This window comes from Bombina bombina, chromosome 11 (assembly GCF_027579735.1).
Source record: "Bombina bombina isolate aBomBom1 chromosome 11, aBomBom1.pri, whole genome shotgun sequence".
Lineage (NCBI taxonomy): Eukaryota > Metazoa > Chordata > Amphibia > Anura > Bombinatoridae > Bombina > Bombina bombina.
Window position 1 is genome coordinate 164,166,801 of NC_069509.1, and position 26,590 is coordinate 164,193,390.

At 37.5% G+C, this 26,590-nt stretch overlaps 1 protein-coding gene across 5 annotated transcripts in view; it reads left to right on the plus strand.

Annotated features, from left to right (window-relative positions):
• Positions 1-26,590, plus strand: part of CCP110 (centriolar coiled-coil protein 110) — an 84,784-nt gene that overhangs the window by 326 nt on the left and 57,868 nt on the right. The window lies entirely within an intron of this gene.

Here is a 26,590-nt window from a genome sequence, read left to right on the forward strand (position 1 = left end):
TGTGTAATGTGTATATACTGTCACTGTATATGTATCTGTGTAATGTGTATATACTGTCACTGTATATGTATCTGTGTAATGTGTATATACTGTATATGTATCATGTGTATATACTGTCACTGTATATGTATCATGTGTATGTATATACTGTCACTGTATATGTATCATGTGTATGTATATACTGTCACTGTATATGTATCTGTGTAATGTGTATATACTGTCACTGTATATGTATCTGTGTAATGTGTATATACTGTCACTGTATATGTATCTGTGTAATGTGTATATACTGTCACTGTATATGTATCTGTGTAATGTGTATATACTGTCACTGTATATGTATCTGTGTAATGTGTATATACTGTCACTGTATATGTATCTGTGTAATGTGTATATACTGTCACTGTATATGTATCTGTGTAATGTGTATATACTGTCACTGTATATGTATCTGTGTAATGTGTATATACTGTCACTGTATATGTATCTGTGTAATGTGTATATACTGTATATGTATCATGTGTATATACTGTCACTGTATATGTATCTGTAATGTGTATATACTGTCACTGTATATGTATCATGTGTAATGTGTATATACTGTCACTGTATATGTATCTGTGTAATGTGTATATACTGTCACTGTATATGTATCTGTGTAATGTGTATATACTGTCACTGTATATGTATCTGTGTAATGTGTATATACTGTATATGTATCATGTGTATATACTGTCACTGTATATGTATCTGTAATGTGTATATACTGTCACTGTATATGTATCATGTGTAATGTGTATATACTGTCACTGTATATGTATCTGTGTAATGTGTATATACTGTCACTGTATATGTATCTGTGTAATGTGTATATACTGTCACTGTATATGTATCATGTGTAATGTGTATATACTGTCACTGTATATGTATCTGTGTAATGTGTATATACTGTCACTGTATATGTATCTGTGTAATGTGTATATACTGTCACTGTATATGTATCATGTGTAATGTGTATATACTGTCACTGTATATGTATCTGTGTAATGTGTATATACTGTCACTGTATATGTATCTGTGTAATGTGTATATACTGTCACTGTATATGTATCTGTGTAATGTGTATATACTGTCACTGTATATGTATCTGTGTAATGTGTATATACTGTATATGTATCATGTGTATATACTGTCACTGTATATGTATCTGTAATGTGTATATACTGTCACTGTATATGTATCATGTGTAATGTGTATATACTGTCACTGTATATGTATCTGTGTAATGTGTATATACTGTCACTGTATATGTATCTGTGTAATGTGTATATACTGTCACTGTATATGTATCATGTGTAATGTGTATATACTGTCACTGTATATGTATCTGTGTAATGTGTATATACTGTCACTGTATATGTATCTGTGTAATGTGTATATACTGTCACTGTATATGTATCATGTGTAATGTGTATATACTGTCACTGTATATGTATCTGTGTAATGTGTATATACTGTCACTGTATATGTATCTGTGTAATGTGTATATACTGTCACTGTATATGTATCATGTGTGAGGTGTGTATATACTGTCACTGTATATGTATCATGTGTGAGGTGTGTATATACTGTCACTGTATATGTATCATGTGTAATGTGTATATACTGTCACTGTATATGTATCATGTGTAATGTGTATATACTGTCACTGTATATGTATCTGTGTAATGTGTATATACTGTCACTGTATATGTATCATTCATGTGTGAGGTGTGTGTGTATATACTGTCACTGTATATGTATCATGTGTGAGGTGTGTATATACTGTCACTGTATATGTATCATGTGTGAGGTGTGTGTGTGTATATACTGTTACTGTATATGTATCATGTGTATGTATATACTGTCACTGTATATGTATCATGTGATACTGTCACTGTATATGTATCATGTGTGAGGTGTGTATATACTGTCACTGTATATGTAGCATGTGTAATGTGTATATACTGTCACTGTATATGTATGTATCTGTGTAATTATGTGTATATACTGTCACTGTATATGTATCATTCATGTGTGAGGTGTGTGTGTGTATATACTGTCACTGTATATGTAGCATGTGTTAGGTGTGTATATGCTGTCACTGTATATGTATCATGTGTAATGTGTGTGTATATACTGTTACTGCATATGTTGTCTATGTATATACTGTCACTGTATATGTATCATGTGTGAGGTGTGTGTGTGTATATACTGTCACTGTATATGTAGCATGTGTTTGGTGTGTATATACTGTCACTGTATATGTATCATGTGTAATGTGTATATACTGTTACTGCATATGTTGTCTGTGTATATACTGTTACTGCATATGTTGTCTGTGTATATACTGTCACTGTATATGTGTCTGTGTATATACTGTTACTGCATATGTGTCTGTGTAATGTGTATATACTGTCACTGTATTTGTGCCTATATAATGTGTGAGAGGTATATACTGTTATTGTATATGTGTCTGTGTAATGTGTATATACTGTCACTGCATATGTGTCTGTGTAATGTGTATATACTGTCACTGTATTTGTGCCTATATAATGTGTGAGAGGTGTATATACTTTTATTGTATATGTGTCTGTGTAATGTGTATATACTGTCACTGTATATGTATCGTGTGAGATGTATACGTGTCTGTGTAATGTGTATATACTGTCACTGTATATGTATCGTGTGAGATGTATACGTGTCTGTGTAATGTGTATATACTGTCACTGTATATGTATCGTGTGAGATGTATACATGTCTGTGTAATGTGTATATACTGTCACTGTATATGTAATGTATTGTGTGAGATGTATATGTGTCTGTGTAATGTGTATATACTGTCACTGTATATGTATCATGTGTGAGATGTATATGTGTCTGTGTAATATGTGAGACTTATATGTGTCTGTGTAATATGTGAGACTTATATACTGCTACTGCATATGTGCCTGTATAATGTGTGAGATGTATATACTGTATATGTGCCTGTGTAATGTGTATATACTGTCACTGTATATGTATCATGTGTGAGGTGTGTGTATATACTGTCACTGTATATGTTTCATGTGTAATGTGTATATACTGTTACTGCATATGTTGTCTGTGTAATGTGTGTATATACTGTCACTGTATATCTGTCTGTGTATATACTGTTACTGAATATGTGTCTGTGTAATGTGTATATACTGTCACTGTATTTGTGCCTATATAATGTGTGAGAGGTATATACTGTTATTGTATATGTGTCTGTGTAATGTGTATATACTGTATATGTATCATGTGTATATACTGTTACTGCATATGTGTCTGTGTAATGTGTATATACTGTCACTGTATATGTGTCTGTGTAATGTGTATATACTGTCACTGTATATGTGTCGGTGTAATGTGTATATACTGTTACTGCATATGTGTCTGTGTAATGTGTGTGTGTGTGTGTGTGTGTGTATATACTGTCACTGTATATGTGTCTGTGTAATGTGTATATACTGTCACTGTATTTGCCTATATAATATGTGAGAGGTATAAACTGTTATTGTATATGTGTCTGTGTAATGTGTGTGTATATACTGTAACTGTATATGTATCATGTGTATATACTGTCACTGTATATGTGTCTGTGTATATACTGTTACTGCATATGTGTATATACTGTCACTGTATTTGTGCCTATATAATGTGTGAGAGGTATATACTGTTATTGTATATACTGTCACTGTATTTGTGCCTATATAATGTGTGAGAGGTGTATATACTTTTATTGTATATGTGTCTGTGTAATGTGTATATACTGTCACTATATGTATCGTGTGAGATGTATACGTGTCTATGTAATGTGTATATACTGTCACTGTATATGTATTGTGTGAGATGTATACGTGTCTGTGTAATGTGTATATACTGTCACTGTATATGTATCGTCTAAGATGTATACGTGTCTGTGTAATGTGTATATACTGTCACTGTACAGGGAGTGCAGAATTATTAGGCAAATGAGTATTTTGACCACATCATCCTCTTTATGCATGTTGTTTTACTCCAAGCTGTATAGGCTCGAAAGCCTACTACCAATTAAGCATATTAGGTGATGTGCATCTCTGTAATGAGAAGGGGTGTGGTCTAATGACATCAACACCCTATATCAGGTGTGCATAATTATTAGGCAACTTCCTTTCCTTTGGCAAAATGGGTCAAAAGAAGGACTTGACAGGCTCAGAAAAGTCAAAAATAGTGAGATATCTTGCAGAGGGATGCAGCACTCTTAAAATTGCAAAGCTTCTGAAGCGTGGTCATCGAACAATCAAGCGTTTCATTCAAAATAGTCAACAGGGTCGCAAGAAGCGTGTGGAAAAACCAAGGCGCAAAATAACTGCCCATGAACTGAGAAAAGTCAAGCGTGCAGCTGCCAAGATGCCACTTGCCACCAGTTTGGCCATATTTCAGAGCTGCAACATCGCTGGAGTGCCCAAAAGCACAAGGTGTGCAATACTCAGAGACATGGCCAAGGTAAGAAAGGCTGAAAGACGACCACCACTGAACAAGACACACAAGCTGAAACGTCAAGACTGGGCCAAGAAATATCTCAAGACTGATTTTTCTAAGGTTTTATGGACTGATGAAATGAGAGTGAGTCTTGATGGGCCAGATGGATGGGCCCGTGGCTGGATTGGTAAAGGGCAGAGAGCTCCAGTCCGACTCAGACACCAGCAAGGTGGAGGTGGAGTACTGGTTTGGGCTGGTATCATCAAAGATGAGCTTGTGGGGCCTTTTCGGGTTGAGGATGGAGTCAAGCTCAACTCCCAGTCCTACTGCCAGTTTCTGGAAGACACCTTCTTCAAGCAGTGGTACAGGAAGAAGTCTGCATCCTTCAAGAAAAACATGATTTTCATGCAGGACAATGCTCGATCACACGCGTCCAAGTACTCCACAGCGTGGCTGGCAAGAAAGGGTATAAAAGAAGAAATTCTAATGACATGGCCTCCTTGTTCACCTGATCTGAACCCCATTGAGAACCTGTGGTCCATCATCAAATGTGAGATTTACAAGGAGGGAAAACAGTACACCTCTCTGAACAGTGTCTGGGAGGCTGTGGTTGCTGCTGCACGCAATGTTGATGGTGAACAGATCAAAACACTGACAGAATCCATGGATGGCAGGCTTTTGAGTGTCCTTGCAAAGAAAGGTGGCTATATTGGTCACTGATTTGTTTTTGTTTTGTTTTTGAATGTCAGAAATGTATATTTGTGAATGTTGAGATGTTATATTGGTTTCACTGGTAAAAATAAATAATTGAAATGGGTATATATTTGTTTTTTGTTAAGTTGCCTAATAATTATGCACAGTAATAGTCACCTGCACACACAGATATCCCCCTAAAATAGCTAAAACTAAAAACAAACTAAAAACTACTTCCAAAAATATTCAGCTTTGATATTAATGAGTTTTTTGGGTTCATTGAGAACATGGTTGTTGTTCAATAATAAAATTAATCCTCAAAAATACAACTTGCCTAATAATTCTGCACTCCCTGTATATGTATCGTGTGAGATGTATACGGGTCTGTGTAATGTGTATATACTGTCACTGTATATGTATCGTGTGAGATGTATACATGTCTGTGTAATGTGTATATACTGTCACTGTATATGTAATGTATTGTGTGAGATGTATACGGGTCTGTGTAATGTGTATATACTGTCACTGTATATGTATCATGTGAGATGTATACGTGTCTGTGTAATGTGTATATACTGTCACTGTATATGTATCGTGTGAGATGTATATGTGTCTGTGTAATGTGTATATACTGTCACTGTATATGTATCGTGTGAGATGTATATGTGTCTGTGTAATGTGTATATACTGTCACTGTATATGTATCGTGTGAGATGTATATGTGTCTGTGTAATGTGTATATACTGTCACTGTATATGTATCATGTGTGAGATGTATATGTGTCTGTGTAATGTGTGTATATACTGTCACTGTATATGTGTAATATGTGAGACTTATATACTGCTACTGCATATGTGCCTGTATAATGTGTGAGATGTATATACTGTATATGTGCCTGTGTAATGTTTGAGATGTACACAATATACAGTTACTGTATATGTGCCTGTGAGATGTACCCCCTGGCTTTGCCCCCTGCCCGGGCATAGTTCACCATCTTTCGGGTTCTATCACTTGCGGTCTGGCTCCACTATACGGGCGAGACTAAATATGTGCCTCTGTAATGTGTGATATATATATAATGTATGTGTGTATATATATATATATATATATATATATATATATATATATATATATATATATATATATATATATATATATATATATATATATATATATATATATATATATATATATATATATATATATATATATGTATGTGTATATGTATGTATGTGTGTGTATATATATATATATATAATTCTCAGCTCTAGGAGAATACTGTGGGTCTATTTGTCTTTTTTCACATATATCCACATCTATTTTATATAAATAGAAAATTATTATTAATCTAATAGTCCTGCACAGATTTTAAAATGGATAGTCTTTGGAGCCATAATTTTTCATACAGTCCGCAGTACTGGTTCCTGTGTGCCTAAAGCCCAGCAGCTCGTCTTGTATGGAGCAGTCCCCTTCAATGTGAGGTCCCTCCCAAGGTGTCTGAAAAAGTGTAAGAATAGACGAGCGCACAGAGGCACTCCTAGTGTAATACGTTTTTAATACTTTTTGTTACAAGGAAGTAAAGACCAAAAAGAGCGATAGTAAAGATTCGTTACAGGATCGGTTTATTAATCCTGTTAGCTGCAGACTAATTTGCTCTTAATGTCAAATAAATAGAACTATGGAGCGCTTAAGGTATAAAACCGCTACTGCACTGTTTTTTCAGTGTGCAGCAGCTGTTACCTTACTTCGCAGTGCATACTTACTTTGCAGTGCATACCTCCTGCTGGGGCATCACCATTAAAGATCCCGGACAAACTGGGTCAATAAAAGGATACTGGAGGGCTCTGATCAAGGAGAGAACATCTACTAACAATGTGCTGATAAAATACCTCATAGTGGATGAGGTAAAACCAAGTGAGTGCGGATATTTCTTTCTCGTATTACACTAGGAGTGCCTTTGTGCGATTGTCTATTCTTACACATATATATATATATATATATATATATATATATATATATATTTATTTATTACTGTTACTGTATATGTGGGAGATGCATATACTGTATATGCGTAAATGATAACAGTAAACCTGTCATGTCGACATGCGCTCTGATTGAATGAAGACTAAGGGTGTGTTTACATACCGAAGCCCAGATAGGTGCCAACACCCCCTTCTTGACCCAATAAAATCTTCACCTCCTTTGGTTAGGATGTCACTCAGTGAGTGACGCGTTGCTAATCTCATTTCCTATTGGCTGTCTTCCAAATAAATAAGCTGAGATCGGCAAAAAAGCAGTTAAGAAAAGCGTGTCATTCGTTTGCACTGCTCCCTGTTTGTGTCTACTATAATTTTTTGTATCCTAACAACCGTTGTAATATGTACGTGGTTCCGGTCTCTACTAATAGTATTACAATATAGCTTAGTTTGATATGGGGAGTTGAATCTCTGGTAGCTAATTATCAGGGAACCTTCTTGTTTACACTGTGTATGTGCCTGTGTAATGTTAAGATGTATACTGTTACTGTATATGTGCCTGTATAATGTTTGAGACTGTTACAATATATATATATATATATATATATATATATATATATATATATATATATATATATATATATATATATATATATATATATATATATATACTCACTCACCGGCCACTTTATTAGGTACACAACTGTTCAATTGCTTGTTGACACAAATTGCAAATCAGCCAATCACATGGCAGCAACTCAATGCATTTAGGCATCTAGATGTGGTGAAGACAACTTGCTGAAGTTCAAACCGAGCATCAGAATGGGGAAGAAAGAGAATTTAAGTGACTTTTAATGTGGCATAGTTATTAGTGCCAGACGGGCTGGTCTGAGTATTAAAAAAAAAAAAAAAATGCTGATCTATTGGGATTTTCACGCACAACCATCTCTAGGGTTTACAGAGAATGGTCCAAAAAAGAGAAAATATCCAGTGAGCGGCAGTTGTGTGGACAAAAATGCCTTGTTGATGTCAGAGGAGAATGGTCAGACTGGTTTGAGATGATAGAAAGGCAACAGTAACTCAAATAACCACTCATTACAACCAAAGTATGTAGAATACCATCTCTGAACGCACAACACGTCAAACCGTAAAGCATATGGGCTACAGCAACAAAAGACCATACCGGGTGACACTCCTGTCAGCTAAGAACAGGAAACTGAGGCTACAATTCACACAGGCTTACCAAAATTGGACAATAGAATATTGGAAAACGATGCCTGGTCATGGATCCATCCTGCCTTGTATCAACGGTTCAGGCTAGTGGTGGTGGTGTAATGGTGTGGGGGATATTTTCTTGTCACACTTTGGGCCCCTTTCTACCAATTGAGCATTGTTTTAAAGCCACAGCCTACCTGATGGCTACTTTTAGCAGGATAATGCCCCATGTCACAAAGCTTAAATCATCTCAAACTGGTTTCTTGAACATGACAATGAGTTCACTGTACTCCAATGGCCTCCACAGTCACCAGATCTCAATCCAATAGAGCACCTTTGGATTGTTGTGGAACGGGAGATTTGCATCACGGATGTGCAGCCGACAAATCTGCAGCAACTACGTGAGGCTATCATGTCAATATGGACCAAAATCTCTAAAGAATGTTTCCAACACCTTGTTGAATCTATGCCACGAAGAATTAAGGCAGTTCTGAAGGCAAAAGGGGGTCCAACCCTGTACTAGCAAGGTGTACCTAATAATAAAGTGGCCGGTGAGTGTATATACACATACACACTCACCGGCCACTTTATTAGGTACTTTATTAGGTTTCAACACATCCCAATGGTGCTCTATTTGATTGAGATCTGGTGACTGTGGAGGCCATTGGAGTACAGTGAACTCATTGTAATGTTCAAGAAACCAGTTTGAGATTATTTGAACTTTGTGAAATGGTGCATTATCCTGCTGGAAGTAGCCATCAGAAGATGGGTACACTGTAGTCATAAAGGGATGGACATGGTCAGTAACAATACTCAGGTAGGCCGTGGTGTTTAAGCGATGCTCAGTTGGTACTAAGGGGCCCAAAGTGTGCCAAGAAAATATCCCCCACACCATTACACCACTAGCCTGAACCGTTGATACAAGGCAGGATGGATCCATGCTTTCCTGTTTAAGCCAAATTCTGACCCTACTATCTGAATGTTGCAGCAGAAATCGAGACTCATCAGACCAGGCATCGTTTTTCCAATATTCTATTGTCCAATTTTGGTGAGCCTGTGTGAATTGAAGCCTCAGTTTCCTGTTCTTAGCTGACAGGAGTGGCACCCGGTGTGGTCTTCTGCTGCTGTAGCCCATCTGCTTTAAGGTTCGACGTGTTGTGCATACCTTGGTTGTAAGAAGTGGTTATTTGAGTTACTGTTGCCTTTCTATCATCTCAAACCAGTCTGCATATTCTCCTCTGACATCAACAAGGCATTGTCGTCCACACAACTGCCGCTCACTGGATATTTTCTCTTTTTTGGACCATTCTCTGTAAACCCTAGAGATGGTTGTGCATGAAAATCCCAGTAGATCAGCAGTTTTTGAAATACTCAGACCAGCCTGTCTGGCACCAACAACCATGCTACGTTCAAAGTCACTTAAATCCCCTTCCCCTGATGCTCGGTTTGAACTTCATCAAGCCATCTTCACCACGTCTAGATGCCTAAATGCATTAAGTTGCTGCCATGTGATTGGCTGATTAGCAATTTGTGTTACCAAGCAATTGAACAGGTGTAACTAATAAAGTGGCCGGTGAGTGTATATGTTTGTGCCAGATGTATACTGTTACTGTATATGTGCCTGTATCTCAAATCATGACATGTCAACATAATGAATGGTGATGTATACATTGTTTTGTATAAAGGGCCAAAACATGTCAGTATAAAGAGTTATGATGTGCCTACTGTAAGATAGATATATATATATATATATATATATATATATATATATATATATATATATATATATATACAGAGAGAGAGAGATATATAATATTGTGTATATATATATATATTAGTGTGTGTGTACACTTAAAGGGACATGAAACCCAATTTTTTTTTTCTCCATGATTCAGATAGAGAATACAATTTTAAACAACTTTTCAGTTTACTTCTATTATTTAATTTGCTTCCTTCTCTTGTTATCCTTTGCTGAAAGGTTTATCTAGACAAGTTCAGAAGCAGCAGAGAACCTAGGTTCTTGCAGCTGACTGGTGGCTGCATATTTATACCGATTGTCATTGGCTCACCCATGTGTTCAGTTAGAAACCATTAGTGCATTGCTGCTCCTTCAACAAAGCATACCAAGAGAATGAAACAAATTAGATAATATAAGTAAATTAGAAAGTTGTTTACAATTTATATTCTCTATCTGAATCACAAAAGAAACATTTGGGGTTTCCTGTCCCTTTAACTATATGTGTGCCTTTAAGGTGGGCTATATTGTGTCAGTATAATGTGTTTCTGTACTATCGGCCACAACTTGTCAACATGGTATGTAGTGGTGTATATGTGTCTGCTATAAGCCATTACATTATTATAGGTAGTGGTGTATGTGTGTCTGCTATAAGCCATTACATTATTATAGGTAGTGGTGTATATGTGTCTGCTATAAGCCATTACATTATTATAGGTAGTGGTGTATATGTGTCTGCTATAAGCCATTACATTATTATAGGTAGTGGTGTATATGTGTCTGCTATAAGCCATTATATTATTATAGGCAGTGGTGTATATGTGTCTGCTATAAGTCATTACATTATTATAGGTAGTGGTGTATATGTGTCTGCTATAAGCCATTACATTATTATAGGTAGTGGTGTATGTGTGTCTGCTATAAGCCATTACATTATTATAGGTAGTGGTGTATGTGTGTCTGCTATAAGCCATTACATTATTATAGGTAGTGGTGTATATGTGTCTGCTATAAGCCATTACATTATTATAGGTAGTGGTGTATATGTGTCTGCTATAAGCCATTACATTATTATAGGTAGTGGTGTATGTGTGTCTGCTATAAGCCATTACATTATTATAGGTAGTGGTGTATATGTGTCTGCTATAAGCCATTACATTATTATAGGTAGTGGTGTATATGTCTGCTATAAGCCATTACATTATTATAGGTAGTGGTGTATATGTCTGCTATAAGCCATTACATTATTATAGGTAGTGGTGTATATGTGTCTGCTATAAGTCATTACATTATTATAGGTAGTGGTGTATATGTGTCTGCTATAAGCCATTACATTATTATAGGCAGTGGTGTATATGTGTCTGCTATAAGCCATTAAATTATTATAGGTAGTGGTGTATATGTGTCTGCTATAAGCCATTACATTATTATAGGCAGTGGTGTATATGTGTCTGCTATAAGCCATTACATTATTATAGGTAGTGGTGTATATGTGTCTGCTATAAGCCATTACATTATTATAGGTAGTGGTGTATATGTGTCTGCTATAAGTCATTACATTATTATATGTAGTGGTGTATATGTGTCTGCTATAAGCCCTTACATTATTATAGGTAGTGGTGTATATGTCTGCTATAAGTCATTACATTATTATAGGTAGTGGTGTATATGTGTCTGCTATAAGCCATTACATTATTATAGGTAGTGGTGTATATGTCTGCTATAAGTCATTACATTATTATAGGTAGTGGTGTATATGTGTCTGCTATAAGCCATTACATTATTATAGGCAGTGGTGTATATGTGTCTGCTATAAGCCATTACATTATTATAGGTAGTGGTGTATATGTGTCTGCTATAAGCCATTACATTATTATGGGTAGTGGTGTATATGTGTCTGCTATAAGTCATTACATTATTATAGGTAGTGGTGTATATGTGTCTGCTATAAGCCATTACATTATTATAGGTAGTGGTGTATATGTCTGCTATAAGTCATTACATTATTATAGGTAGTGGTGTATATGTGTCTGCTATAAGCCATTACATTATTATAGGCAGTGGTGTATATGTGTCTGCTATAAGCCATTACATTATTATAGGTAGTGGTGTATATGTGTCTGCTATAAGCCATTACATTATTATAGGTAGTGGTGTATATGTGTCTGCTATAAGCCATTACATTATTATAGGTAGTGGTGTATATGTGTCTGCTATAAGCCATTACATTATTATAGGTAGTGGTGTATATGTGTCTGCTATAAGCCATTACATTATTATAGGTAGTGGTGTATATGTGTCTGCTATAAGCCATTACATTATTATAGGTAGTGGTGTATATGTGTCTGCTATAAGCCATTACATTATTATAGGTAGTGGTGTATATGTGTCTGCTATAAGTCATTACATTATTATATGTAGTGGTGTATATGTGTCTGCTATAAGCCCTTACATTATTATAGGTAGTGGTGTATATGTCTGCTATAAGTCATTACATTATTATAGGCAGTGGTGTATATGTGTCTGCTATAAGCCATTACATTATTATAGGTAGTGGTGTATATGTGTCTGCTATAAGCCATTACATTATTATGGGTAGTGGTGTATATGTGTCTGCTATAAGTCATTACATTATTATAGGTAGTGGTGTATATGTGTCTGCTATAAGCCATTACATTATTATAGGTAGTGGTGTATATGTCTGCTATAAGTCATTACATTATTATAGGTAGTGGTGTATATGTGTCTGCTATAAGCCATTACATTATTATAGGCAGTGGTGTATATGTGTCTGCTATAAGCCATTACATTATTATAGGTAGTGGTGTATATGTGTCTGCTATAAGCCATTACATTATTATAGGTAGTGGTGTATATGTGTCTGCTATAAGTCATTACATTATTATAGGTAGTGGTGTATATGTGTCTGCTATAAGCCATTACATTATTATAGGTAGTGGTGTATATGTGTCTGCTATAAGCCATTACATTATTATAGGTAGTGGTGTATATGTGTCTGCTATAAGCCATTACATTATTATAGGTAGTGGTGTATATGTGTCTGCTATAAGCCATTACATTATTATAGGTAGTGGTGTATATGTGTCTGCTATAAGTCATTACATTATTATATGTAGTGGTGTATATGTGTCTGCTATAAGCCCTTACATTATTATAGGTAGTGGTGTATATGTCTGCTATAAGTCATTACATTATTATAGGTAGTGGTGTATATGTGTCTGCTATAAGCCATTACATTATTATAGGTAGTGGTGTATATGTCTGCTATAAGTCATTACATTATTATAGGTAGTGGTGTATATGTGTCTGCTATAAGCCATTACATTATTATAGGCAGTGGTGTATATGTGTCTGCTATAAGCCATTACATTATTATAGGTAGTGGTGTATATGTGTCTGCTATAAGCCATTACATTATTATGGGTAGTGGTGTATATGTGTCTGCTATAAGTCATTACATTATTATAGGTAGTGGTGTATATGTGTCTGCTATAAGCCATTACATTATTATAGGTAGTGGTGTATATGTCTGCTATAAGTCATTACATTATTATAGGTAGTGGTGTATATGTGTCTGCTATAAGCCATTACATTATTATAGGCAGTGGTGTATATGTGTCTGCTATAAGCCCTTACATTATTATAGGTAGTGGTGTATATGTGTCTGCTATAAGCCATTACATTATTATAGGTAGTGGTGTATATGTGTCTGCTATAAGCCATTACATTATTATAGGTAGTGGTGTATATGTGTCTGCTATAAGCCATTACATTATTATAGGTAGTGGTGTATATGTGTCTGCTATAAGCCATTACATTATTATAGGTAGTGGTATATATGTGTCTGCTATAAGCCATTACATTATTATAGGCAGTGGTGTATATGTGTCTGCTATAAGCCCTTACATTATTATAGGTAGTGGTGTATATGTGTCTGCTATAAGCCATTACATTATTATAGGTAGTGGTGTATATGTGTCTGCTATAAGCCATTACATTATTATAGGTAGTGGTGTATATGTCTGCTATAAGTCATTACATTATTATAGGTAGTGGTGTATATGTGTCTGCTATAAGCCATTACATTATTATAGGCAGTGGTGTATATGTGTCTGCTATAAGCCATTACATTATTATAGGTAGTGGTGTATATGTGTCTGCTATAAGCCATTACATTATTATAGGTAGTGGTGTATATGTGTCTGCTATAAGCCATTACATTATTATAGGTAGTGGTGTATATGTGTCTGCTATAAGCCATTACATTATTATAGGTAGTGGTGTATGTGTGTCTGCTATAAGCCATTACATTATTATAGGTAGTGGTGTATATGTGTCTGCTATAAGCCATTACATTATTATAGGTAGTGGTGTATATGTGTCTGCTATAAGCCATTACATTATTATAGGTAGTGGTGTATGTGTGTCTGCTATAAGCCATTACATTATTATAGGTAGTGGTGTATATGTGTCTGCTATAAGCCATTACATTATTATAGGTAGTGGTGTATGTGTGTCTGCTATAAGCCATTACATTATTATAGGTAGTGGTGTATATGTGTCTGCTATAAGCCATTACATTATTATAGGTAGTGGTGTATATGTGTCTGCTATAAGTCATTACATTATTATAGGTAGTGGTGTATATGTCTGCTATAAGCCATTACATTATTATAGGTAGTGGTGTATATGTGTCTGCTATAAGCCCTTACATTATTATAGGTAGTGGTGTATGTGTGTCTGCTATAAGCCATTACATTATTATAGGTAGTGGTGTATGTGTGTCTGCTATAAGCCATTACATTATTATAGGTAGTGGTGTATGTGTGTCTGCTATAAGCCATTACATTATTATAGGTAGTGGTGTATATGTGTCTGCTATAAGTCATTACATTATTATAGGTAGTGGTGTATATGTCTGCTATAAGCCATTACATTATTATAGGTAGTGGTGTATATGTGTCTGCTATAAGCCCTTACATTATTATAGGTAGTGGTGTATATGTGTCTGCTATAAGCCATTACATTATTATAGATAGTGGTGTATGTGTGTCTGCTATAAGCCATCACATTATTATAGGTAGTGGTGTATATGTGTCTGCTATAAGCCCTTACATTATTATAGGTAGTGGTGTATATGTGTCTGCTATAAGCCATTACATTATTATAGGTAGTGGTGTATATGTGTCTGCTATAAGCCATTACATTATTATAGGTAGTGGTGTATATGTGTCTGCTATAAGTCATTACATTATTATAAGTAGTGGTGTATATGTGTCTGCTATAAGCCATTACATTATTATAGGTAGTGGTGTATATGTGTCTGCTATAAGTCATTACATTATTATAGGTAGTGGTGTATATGTCTGCTATAAGCCATTACATTATTATAGGTAGTGGTGTATATGTGTCTGCTATAAGCCCTTACATTATTATAGGTAGTGGTGTATGTGTGTCTGCTATAAGCCATTACATTATTATAGGTAGTGGTGTATGTGTGTCTGCTATAAGCCATTACATTATTATAGGTAGTGGTGTATGTGTGTCTGCTATAAGCCCTTACATTATTATAGGTAGTGGTGTATATGTGTCTGCTATAAGCCATTACATTATTATAGGTAGTGGTGTATATGTGTCTGCTATAAGCCATTACATTATTATAGGTAGTGGTGTATATGTGTCTGCTATAAGCCATTACATTATTATAGGTAGTGGTGTATATGTGTCTGCTATAAGCCATTACATTATTATAGGTAGTGATGTATATGTCTGCTATAAGCCATTACATTATTATAGGTAGTGGTGTATATGTGTCTGCTATAAGTCATTACATTATTATATGTAGTGGTGTATATGTGTCTGCTATAAGCCATTACATTATTATAGGTAGTGGTGTATGTGTGTCTGCTATAAGCCATTACATTATTATAGGTAGTGATGTATACTTTATTATTTGTGTATGTTTTTATAGTGGTCTGTAATTGTGCTGAATATAAGCAATTGCATGAATAAAGGGGTATATAATCACACATGAGCAGAGCTGTACATTTAAATGAGACTTGCTCTTTTGATTGGAAGACTAAAGTGATATTTTCCGTCCCTGTATAAATTATACAAATCTCTGTATGCTCAGAATAAAGTTATGCATAAATAATGAAGTAAATACAATTATGTGCTTATTAGTGACAAGTTTTTTGGATTCTTCACATTGCTGCATAAACCTATCTGGGCATGGCTTGTGTTTGTATGTTTTTATAGCATGATTCTAGTGATTATGAAATTATGTTATCAAACCGTTTCACTGTTTCAAGATTCACATCTTTTAAAAATTCTTTTGAAAGGGACATTTTAATTTTTGTTACATCTAATAGAGTATATTTCAATATGCTGTACTGCATGGGTTGGACTGTTTATGTTAAATGTAGTAGCCAGTAAGCAGGTTAAAGACCCAGTCACACATTTGAGGAGCCTTAGTCCCTGAGATTTGTCAAGCTCTGTGTTAGTTTTTTTTTTTTTTTTTAAATGGCTGTTCACTGGAGTACAAAAAAAGGGCAATTCGAGTGGAACAATTACATGTTCTAAATCATTAGCGCATGTAATTCTAGCGCTAGTGACCCTGCAATGCAAAAGGGTAAACACACATTTAAAGTGCCACTAGGGAGCTGAAGAACACTGCTGGTCTTAAGCGGACATGGCCACTCACCCAAAAAGCAACAGCAGTCGCACAACCCAGCTGTGTGACTACCGCTGCTGAGTGGTTGACTGTTCTTATATAGAAAATGTGTTTGCCAGTGGCACTACTGTTCTTGTCTGTTAAAGACCAGCAGTGCTGTGCGGCTCCTGAGAGATGCTTTAATTGTGTGTTTAACCCCTTTGCATGGGTTAAACACATAGCATTGCAGGGTCACTACTCGGTAGTGTTAAAATTGACATGTTCTAATGAATTAGAGCATGACATTTTTCTACTATTATGGACCTTTAAAGACATTTATACATGTAACAAGACGTTTATAATGTAAAATGCATCTTTTTATCTGTATCATAATTATCATTAGAACAGAGACTGAACCAATTTCTATGTCCAAAAACCTATAAATAAAATTTAGAACTAAAATAGCAAGAGATCACCTGCACCATGTAAAGAAGAAATAGGTTATACATTAATGTCATTTATGGAAATAATTTAACTAGTGCTACTAGCAAGAAGTTTATTAATAGTATGTTACCTTTGAAGATGTATTTCTGTTCTACAGTTAATTACTAGATAGTGATTGATGTTTGCAACCAAACCTCTCTAAATAGCCTGTAATTATATAGCCAATGTGATTGATGTGTGAGTTTGTGATCAGCTGTAGTTCTGGGATACTTGCATTCCGTTGTCAATATGTTTTTGTTCTGTAGTATGAACAGAGCATATAAATCAGGGCTTCAAAATTCCACAGTTACATTTTGTAGAAAAATACTTTTCTGAGTTATCATTCTACATACTGTATATGACACTTTGGTCCTGAAATTGTACGGGGAGCTCCTCAATATCTCTGTTTGACATTTGTCAACTCCTGATGTAAATGTTTATTGGCATTTACCAATATTGGGCTAGATTACAAGTGGAGCACAGGGTCCCGGGGGTCAACAGATCTGTTTAATATTTAGGAGCCATACAGTGGGATACGTATACAGATATATGGAAAATAACCCAAAAAGTTAGGAGCCAGGGGTGTAAAATTCTAGGAGCCAGTGGCTCCATGGCTCCTGGATTTGTCGAGCCCTGCATAAAGCGACCTTGCAATGAGAATAGCGCACAAACTGGTATCACAGGGGGATGGTCTACTAGAGAATCTTAATGGGAATTTTTTTTATTTATTTTATTAACTCCTTGACCCAATATGTGTGTGTGTGTGTATGTGTATATGTATATATATACAAAACACGGAAGGGAACTGCACTCTCATACCGGACCGGGTACACATCCTATGACCCTGCAACATGCTCAGCCCTGGGTGCCACTGGCACTCACAGGAAGCTGTGCTGTCCCCAGAGCCACAAGCAGTTTTCAATCTTAGCTGAGAGCTTGTAAGTGAGTGCTGGGTTTTCTCTGTGTGTTGTATTAATTTGTTTTGTAATTTTCCCTATGGTTCTTGCACCCAGACCTGTCTGGGGTTAACTGCTTGTGGCTCTGGGGACAGCACAGCTTCCTGTGAGTGCCAGTGGCACCCAGGGCTGAGCATGTTGCAGGGTCATAGGATGTGTACCCGGTCCGGTATGAGAGTGCAGTTCCCTTCTGTATGTGTATATATATATATATATATATACGTCATGCGGTACAAAGCCCATTGTCCCGCATCATGTGTATATAATATGTCGCAGCTGCAGGAAGCCCGGCTCCTAAGCTTACATCCCTGCTTTTCAACAAAAGATACCAAGAGAACGCAGAAAAAAATTATAATATAATTAAATTATAAAGTTGTTGAAAACTGCATGCTCTTTCTGAATCAAGAAATAAAAAATTGTATTCTTTACACTGCGCTAGAGAGGATGGGAGTGCATTTTGCAGACTTCAGACAGTGATTGGTTGATCAGTGCAGGAGCTTATTTATATCTATTTCTGATTGGCCACAGCAAGGGAAAAAAAGATAAGATAAGCTTGTCATGGTGCCTAAATAATAACATTCATTTAGATTTAAAAACATTTAACCCTTTAAAAAAAACTAGTCACACAGATTTTTGCTATGCAGTGCTTAATTCTTGATTATATAATATGCATAAATAATGACTTTAAAAGGACATGAAACACACAAATATTTTTTTTCTTTCATAATTCATACAGAGTTTATAATTTTTAAATAACTTTCCATTATACTTCTGTTATATAATTTGCTTAATTGTCTTGTATCCTTAGTTGAAAAGCATACTTAGGTAGGCTCAGGAGCAGGAATGCATTACTGGAAGCTAACTGCTGATTGGTAGTTGCAGATAATAGTCTCTGTCATTGGTTCACCAAGAGAATGATAATAGAAGTAAATTGGAAAGTTGTTTAAAATCACATGCTCCATCTGAATCATGGGAAAAAAAAATTGGGTTTTGTGTCCCTTTAAGGGGGACATTTATAGTAATTTTTATGCATTAGTGGTTATTCGTTCATTTGCATACAGATTTACATACATGTCTTAAAAGCATTTAAAACTGTCATTTTGTTTGAAAAATATGCATTATTTTGCAACCTTGGGACACACCTCTTGGTTATCTTACTGTGCTGTTGCCAATCAGGGGCAGATAAACAAGATCATGCACATATCAACCAATCACTGTTGAGCACGTAGGAAGGTCGGGCCTCTGCATTCTACAGAAATCCCTCCAGGTTCTCTTAAAGGAGTTGAAACGTTAAGATTTTCGGATTGAAATTATAAGAAAAAAAAAACAACAAAATAAATAATGAAAGTGCATTGCAATGTTTTTATTTATTTTATGCATATTTGTTGGTATTAGATTTTGAGTTTAATGCCCCTTTAAGATATCCTTTTAAAGAGAGAGTAAACGCCTTGTGATTACAAGACATTTTTGTTGTGTTGCTATAGAATAACATATCAGCCAAATGTTAACTTTTTTTTCTCCAACATAGGTGTGTCCGGTCCACGGCGTCATCCTTACTTGTGGGATATTCTCTTCCCCAACAGGAAATGGCAAAGAGCCCAGCAAAGCTGGTCACATGATCCCTCCTAGGCTCCGCCTACCCCAGTCATTCTCTTTGCCGTTGTACAGGCAACATCTCCACGGAGATGGCTTAGAGTTTTTTAGTGTTTAACTGTAGTTTTTATTATTCAATCAAGAGTTTGTTATTTTAAAATAGTGCTGGTATGTACTATTTACTCAGAAACAGAAAAGAGATGAAGATTTCTGTTTGTATGAGGAAAATGATTTTAGCAACCGTTACTAAAATCCATGGCTGTTCCACACAGGACTGTTGAGAGGAATTAACTTCAGTTGGGGGAACAGTGAGCAGTCTCTTGCTGCTTGAGGTATGACACATTCTAACAAGACGATGTAATGCTGGAAGCTGTCATTTTCCCTATGGGATCCGGTAAGCCATGTTTATTAAGATTGTAAATAAGGGCTTCACAAGGGCTTATTAAGACTGTAGACTTTTTCTGGGCTAAATCGATTCATTATTAACACATATTTAGCCTTGAGGAATCATTTAATCTGGGTATTTTGATAAGTTTATATCGGCAGGCACTTTTTTAGACACCTTTCTCTTTAGGGGCTTTCCCAAATCATAGGCAGAGCCTCATTTTCGCGCCGGTGTTGCGCACTTGTTTTTGAGAGGCATGACATGCAGTCGCATGTGTGAGGAGCTCTGATACATAGAAAAGACTTTCTGAAGGCGTCATTTGGTATCGTATTCCCCTTTGGGCTTGGTTGGGTCTCAGCAAAGCAGACACCAGGGACTGTAAAGGGGTTAAAGTTAAAAACGGCTCCGGTTCCGTTATTTTAAGGGTTAAAGCTTCCAAATTTGGGGTGCAATACTTTTAAGGCTTTAAGACACTGTGGTGAAATTTTGGTGAATTTTGAACAATTCCTTCATATTTTTTCGCAATTGCAGTAATAAAGTGTGTTCAGTTTAAAATTTAAAGTGACAGTAACGGTTTTATTTTAAAACGTTTTTTGTACTTTGTTATCAAGTTTATGCCTGTTTAACATGTCTGAACTACCAGATAGACTGTGTTCTGAATGTGGGGAAGCCAGAGTTCCTTCTCATTTAAATAAATGTGATTTATGTGACAATGACAATGATGCCCAAGATGATTCCTCAAGTGAGGGGAGTAAGCATGGTACTGCATCATTCCCTCCTTCGTCTACACGAGTCTTGCCCACTCAGGAGGCCCCTAGTACATCTAGCGCGCCAATACTCCTTACTATGCAACAATTAACGGCTGTAATGGATAATTCTGTCAAAAACATTTTAGCCAAAATGCACACTTATCAGCGTAAGCGCGACTGCTCTGTTTTAGATACTGAAGAGCATGACGACGCTGATAATAATGGTTCTGAAGGGCCCCTAAACCAGTCTGATGGGGCCAGGGAGGTTTTGTCTGAGGGAGAAATTACTGATTCAGGGAACATTTCTCAACAAGCTGAACCTGATGTGATTACGTTTAAATTTAAGTTGGAACATCTCCGCATTCTGCTTAAGGAGGTATTATCCACTCTGGATGATTGTGACAAGTTGGTCATCCCAGAGAAACTATGTAAAATGGACAAGTTCCTAGAGGTCCCGGGGCTCCCAGAAGCTTTTCCTATACCCAAGCGGGTGGCGGACATTGTAAATAAAGAATGGGAAAGGCCCGGTATTCCTTTCGTCCCTCCCCCCATATTTAAAAAATTGTTTCCTATGGTCGACCCCAGAAAGGACTTATGGCAGACAGTCCCCAAGGTCGAGGGAGCGGTTTCCACTTTAAACAAACGCACCACTATACCCATAGAAGATAGTTGTGCTTTCAAAGATCCTATGGATAAAAAATTAGAAGGTTTACTTAAAAAGATGTTTGTTCAGCAGGGTTACCTTCTACAACCAATTTCATGCATTGTCCCTGTCGCTACAGCCGCGTGTTTCTGGTTCGATGAGCTGGTAAAGGCGGTCGATAGTGATTCTCCTCCTTATGAGGAGATTATGGACAGAATCAATGCTCTCAAATTGGCTAATTCTTTCACCCTAGACGCCACTTTGCAATTGGCTAGGTTAGCGGCTAAGAATTCTGGGTTTGCTATTGTGGCGCGCAGAGCGCTTTGGTTGAAATCTTGGTCAGCTGATGCGTCTTCCAAGAACAAGCTACTTAACATTCCTTTCAAGGGGAAAACGCTGTTTGGCCCTGACTTGAAAGAGATTATCTCTGATATCACTGGGGGTAAGGGCCATGCCCTTCCTCAGGATCGGCCTTTCAAGGCCAAAAATAAACCTAATTTTCGTCCCTTTCGTAGAAACGGACCAGCCCACAGTGCTACGTCCTCTAAGCAAGAGGGTAATACTTCTCAAGCCAAGCCAGCTTGGAGACCAATGCAAGGCTGGAACAAGGGAAAGCAGGCCAAGAAACCTGCCACTGCTACCAAGACAGCATGAAATGTTGGCCCCCGATCCGGGACCGGATCTGGTGGGGGGCAGACTCTCTCTCTTCGCTCGGGCTTGGGCAAGAGATGTTCTGGATCCTTGGGCGCTAGAAATAGTCTCCCAAGGTTATCTTCTGGAATTCAAGGGGCTTCCCCCAAGGGGGAGGTTCCACAGGTCTCAGTTGTCTTCAGACCACATAAAAAGACAGGCATTCTTACGTTGTGTAGAAGACCTGTTAAAAATGGGAGTGATTCATCCTGTTCCATTAGGAGAACAAGGGATGGGGTTCTACTCCAATCTGTTCATAGTTCCCAAAAAAGAGGGAACGTTCAGACCAATCTTAGATCTCAAGATCTTAAACAAGTTTCTCAAGGTTCCATCGTTCAAAATGGAAACCATTCGAACAATTCTTCCTTCCATCCAGGAAGGTCAATTCATGACCACGGTGGATTTAAAGGATGCGTATCTACATATTCCTATCCACAAGGAACATCATCGGTTCCTAAGGTTCGCATTCCTGGACAAGCATTACCAGTTCGTGGCGCTTCCTTTCGGATTAGCCACTGCTCCAAGGATTTTCACAAAGGTACTAGGGTCCCTTCTAGCTGTGCTAAGACCAAGGGGCATTGCTGTAGTACCTTACTTGGACGACATTCTGATTCAAGCGTCGTCCCTTCCTCAAGCAAAGGCTCACACGGACATTGTCCTGGCCTTTCTCAGATCTCACGGATGGAAAGTGAACGTGGAAAAGAGTTCTCTATCTCCGTCAACAAGGGTTCCCTTCTTGGGGACAATAATAGACTCCTTAGAAATGAGGATTTTTCTGACAGAGGCCAGAAAAACAAAACTTCTAGACTCTTGTCGGATACTTCATTCCGTTCCTCTTCCTTCCATAGCGCAGTGCATGGAAGTGATAGGTTTGATGGTAGCGGCAATGGACATAGTTCCTTTTGCGCGCATTCATCTAAGACCATTACAACTGTGCATGCTCAGTCAGTGGAATGGGGACTATACAAACTTGTCTCCGAGGATACAAGTAAATCAGAGGACCAGAGACTCACTCCGTTGGTGGCTGTCCCTGGACAACCTGTCACAAGGGATGACCTTCCGCAGACCAGAGTGGGTCATTGTCACGACCGACGCCAGTCTGATGGGCTGGGGCGCGGTCTGGGGATCCCTGAAAGCTCAGGGTCTTTGGTCTCGGGAAGAATCTCTTCTACCGATAAATATTCTGGAACTGAGAGCGATATTCAATGCTCTCAAGGCTTGGCCTCAGCTAGCGAGGGCCAAGTTCATACGGTTTCAATCAGACAACATGACAACTGTTGCGTACATCAACCATCAGGGGGGAACAAGGAGTTCCCTGGCGATGGAAGAAGTGACCAAAATCATTCTATGGGCGGAGTCTCACTCCTGCCACCTGTCTGCTATCCACATCCCAGGAGTGGAAAATTGGGAAGCGGATTTTCTGAGTCGTCAGACATTGCATCCGGGGGAGTGGGAACTCCATCCGGAAATCTTTGCCCAAGTCACTCAACTGTGGGGCATTCCAGACATGGATCTGATGGCCTCTCGTCAGAACTTCAAAGTTCCTTGCTACGGGTCCAGATCCAGGGATCCCAAGGCGGCTCTAGTGGATGCACTAGTAGCACCTTGGACCTTCAAACTAGCTTATGTATTCCCGCCGTTTCCTCTCATCCCCAGGCTGGTAGCCAGGATCAATCAGGAAAGGGCGTCGGTGATCTTGATAGCTCCTGCATGGCCACGCAGGACTTGGTATGCAGATCTGGTGAATATGTCATCGGCTCCACCATGGAAGCTACCTTTGAGACGAGACCTTCTTGTTCAAGGTCCGTTCGCACATCCGAATCTGGTCTCACTCCAGCTGACTGCTTGGAGATTGAACGCTTGATCTTATCGAAGCGAGGGTTCTCAGATTCTGTTATCGATACTCTTGTTCAGGCCAGAAAGCCTGTAACTAGAAAGATTTACCACAAAATTTGGAAAAAATATATCTGTTGGTGTGAATCTAAAGGATTCCCTTGGGACAAGGTTAAGATTCCTAAGATTCTATCCTTCCTTCAAGAAGGATTGGAAAAAGGATTATCTGCAAGTTCCCTGAAGGGACAGATTTCTGCCTTGTCTGTGTTACTTCACAAAAAGCTGGCAGCTGTGCCAGATGTTCAAGCCTTTGTTCAGGCTCTGGTTAGAATCAAGCCTGTTTACAAACCTTTGACTCCTCCTTGGAGTCTCAACTTAGTTCTTTCAGTTCTTCAGGGGGTTCCGTTTGAACCCTTACATTCCGTTGATATTAAGTTATTATCTTGGAAAGTTTTGTTTTTGGTTGCAATTTCTTCTGCTAGAAGAGTTTCAGAATTATCTGCTCTGCAGTGTTCTCCTCCTTATCTGGTGTTCCATGCAGATAAGGTGGTTTTACGTACTAAACCTGGTTTTCTTCCAAAAGTTGTTTCTAACAAAAACATTAACCAGGAGATTATCGTACCTTCTCTGTGTCCGAAACCAGTTTCGAAGAAGGAACGTTTGTTGCACAATTTGGATGTTGTTCGCGCTCTAAAATTCTATTTAGATGCTACAAAGGATTTTAGACAAACATCTTCCTTGTTTGTTGTTTATTCCGGTAAAAGGAGAGGTCAAAAAGCAACTTCTACCTCTCTCTCTTTTTGGATTAAAAGCATCATCAGATTGGCTTACGAGACTGCCGGACGGCAGCCTCCCGAAAGAATCACAGCTCATTCCACTAGGGCTGTGGCTTCCACATGGGCCTTCAAGAACGAGGCTTCTGTTGATCAGATATGTAGGGCAGCGACTTGGTCTTCACTGCACACTTTTACCAAATTTTACAAGTTTGATACTTTTGCTTCTTCTGAGGCTATTTTTGGGAGAAAGGTTTTGCAAGCCGTGGTGCCTTCCATCTAGGTGACCTGATTTGCTCCCTCCCATCATCCGTGTCCTAAAGCTTTGGTATTGGTTCCCACAAGTAAGGATGACGCCGTGGACCGGACACACCTATGTTGGAGAAAACAGAATTTATGTTTACCTGATAAATTACTTTCTCCAACGGTGTGTCCGGTCCACGGCCCGCCCTGGTTTTTTAATCAGGTCTGATAATTTATTTTCTTTAACTACAGTCACCACGGTTTCATATGGTTTCTCCTATGCAAATATTCCTCCTTAACGTCGGTCGAATGACTGGGGTAGGCGGAGCCTAGGAGGGATCATGTGACCAGCTTTGCTGGGCTCTTTGCCATTTCCTGTTGGGGAAGAGAATATCCCACAAGTAAGGATGACGCCGTGGACCGGACACACCGTTGGAGAAAGTAATTTATCAGGTAAACATAAATTCTGTTTTTTCAAATGCTTTATTGAAAATTATATAACCAATACAGACATGAAAAGGTATAAAGTAGCTACATGTGCATCAACTCTTTGTTATTGTATGAACACAAAAGAAAAAGTGTTCTTCAAAAATTAGTTACACGTTGCAGGTCGTCAACAAGATATCATCTGGTTATAGGTTAAATTAGCAGGTATCAGCATAGGTTTAGACTGCGTAAGGTATAATCAGGTTAAATGGTTCCTGCAGGTAAAAAAGAACACTTATTTTGTATTTATTAGGCCATAAAGATGAATAATAGACTGTCTAGGGACAAGGAAGTCTTTAATCAGTTCACATGATGAAATATAATGGATATCGTTAAATTTGAGGGTACTGATGGGTGCTTTATGTCATGGGTGAGGAAGGTATCTGGTTAAGATATTCTTCCCAAAGGAAGCAGATTTAATGGTAGTCGTCTGTCTGTTTATTGCGGTTGTAGTGGTATTTTTCTAGTTTAAGAGACTGGGAGGTCATTTCTTTCCAAGCAGGAATAGATGGAAGATTATGACTTTTCCAGTTTTTTGGTATCCGCCTTTTTGCTGAATTTGTCATGATAGTTAATAGTAATAGTCGTAATTTACATTTAACTTTAGTAAACTTGTTAAAAAGGAAAAACCAGATGTTTAGTTCGAGAGTTGTGGATAAAAAAAATTCAAATTCAATTTTGATTGCCTCCCAGTATGTCTGAGCGATGGGGCATGACCACCATATGTGCGTGGGGTGCCTATTGCATTACAGCCTCTCCAGTAATCTGGCGAGAGCACGGGGAGGATGGCATGCAGTCGGTATGGGGTATAATACCATCTATACAAGAGTTTGACGTTCATTTCCATTACATAACTGGAGGATGAGGATTTTGTCATGTAGGAAAATATTTTTAGCCATTCCTTGTGAGTTTGTGTGGAGCCAATTTCTCTGTCCCATTT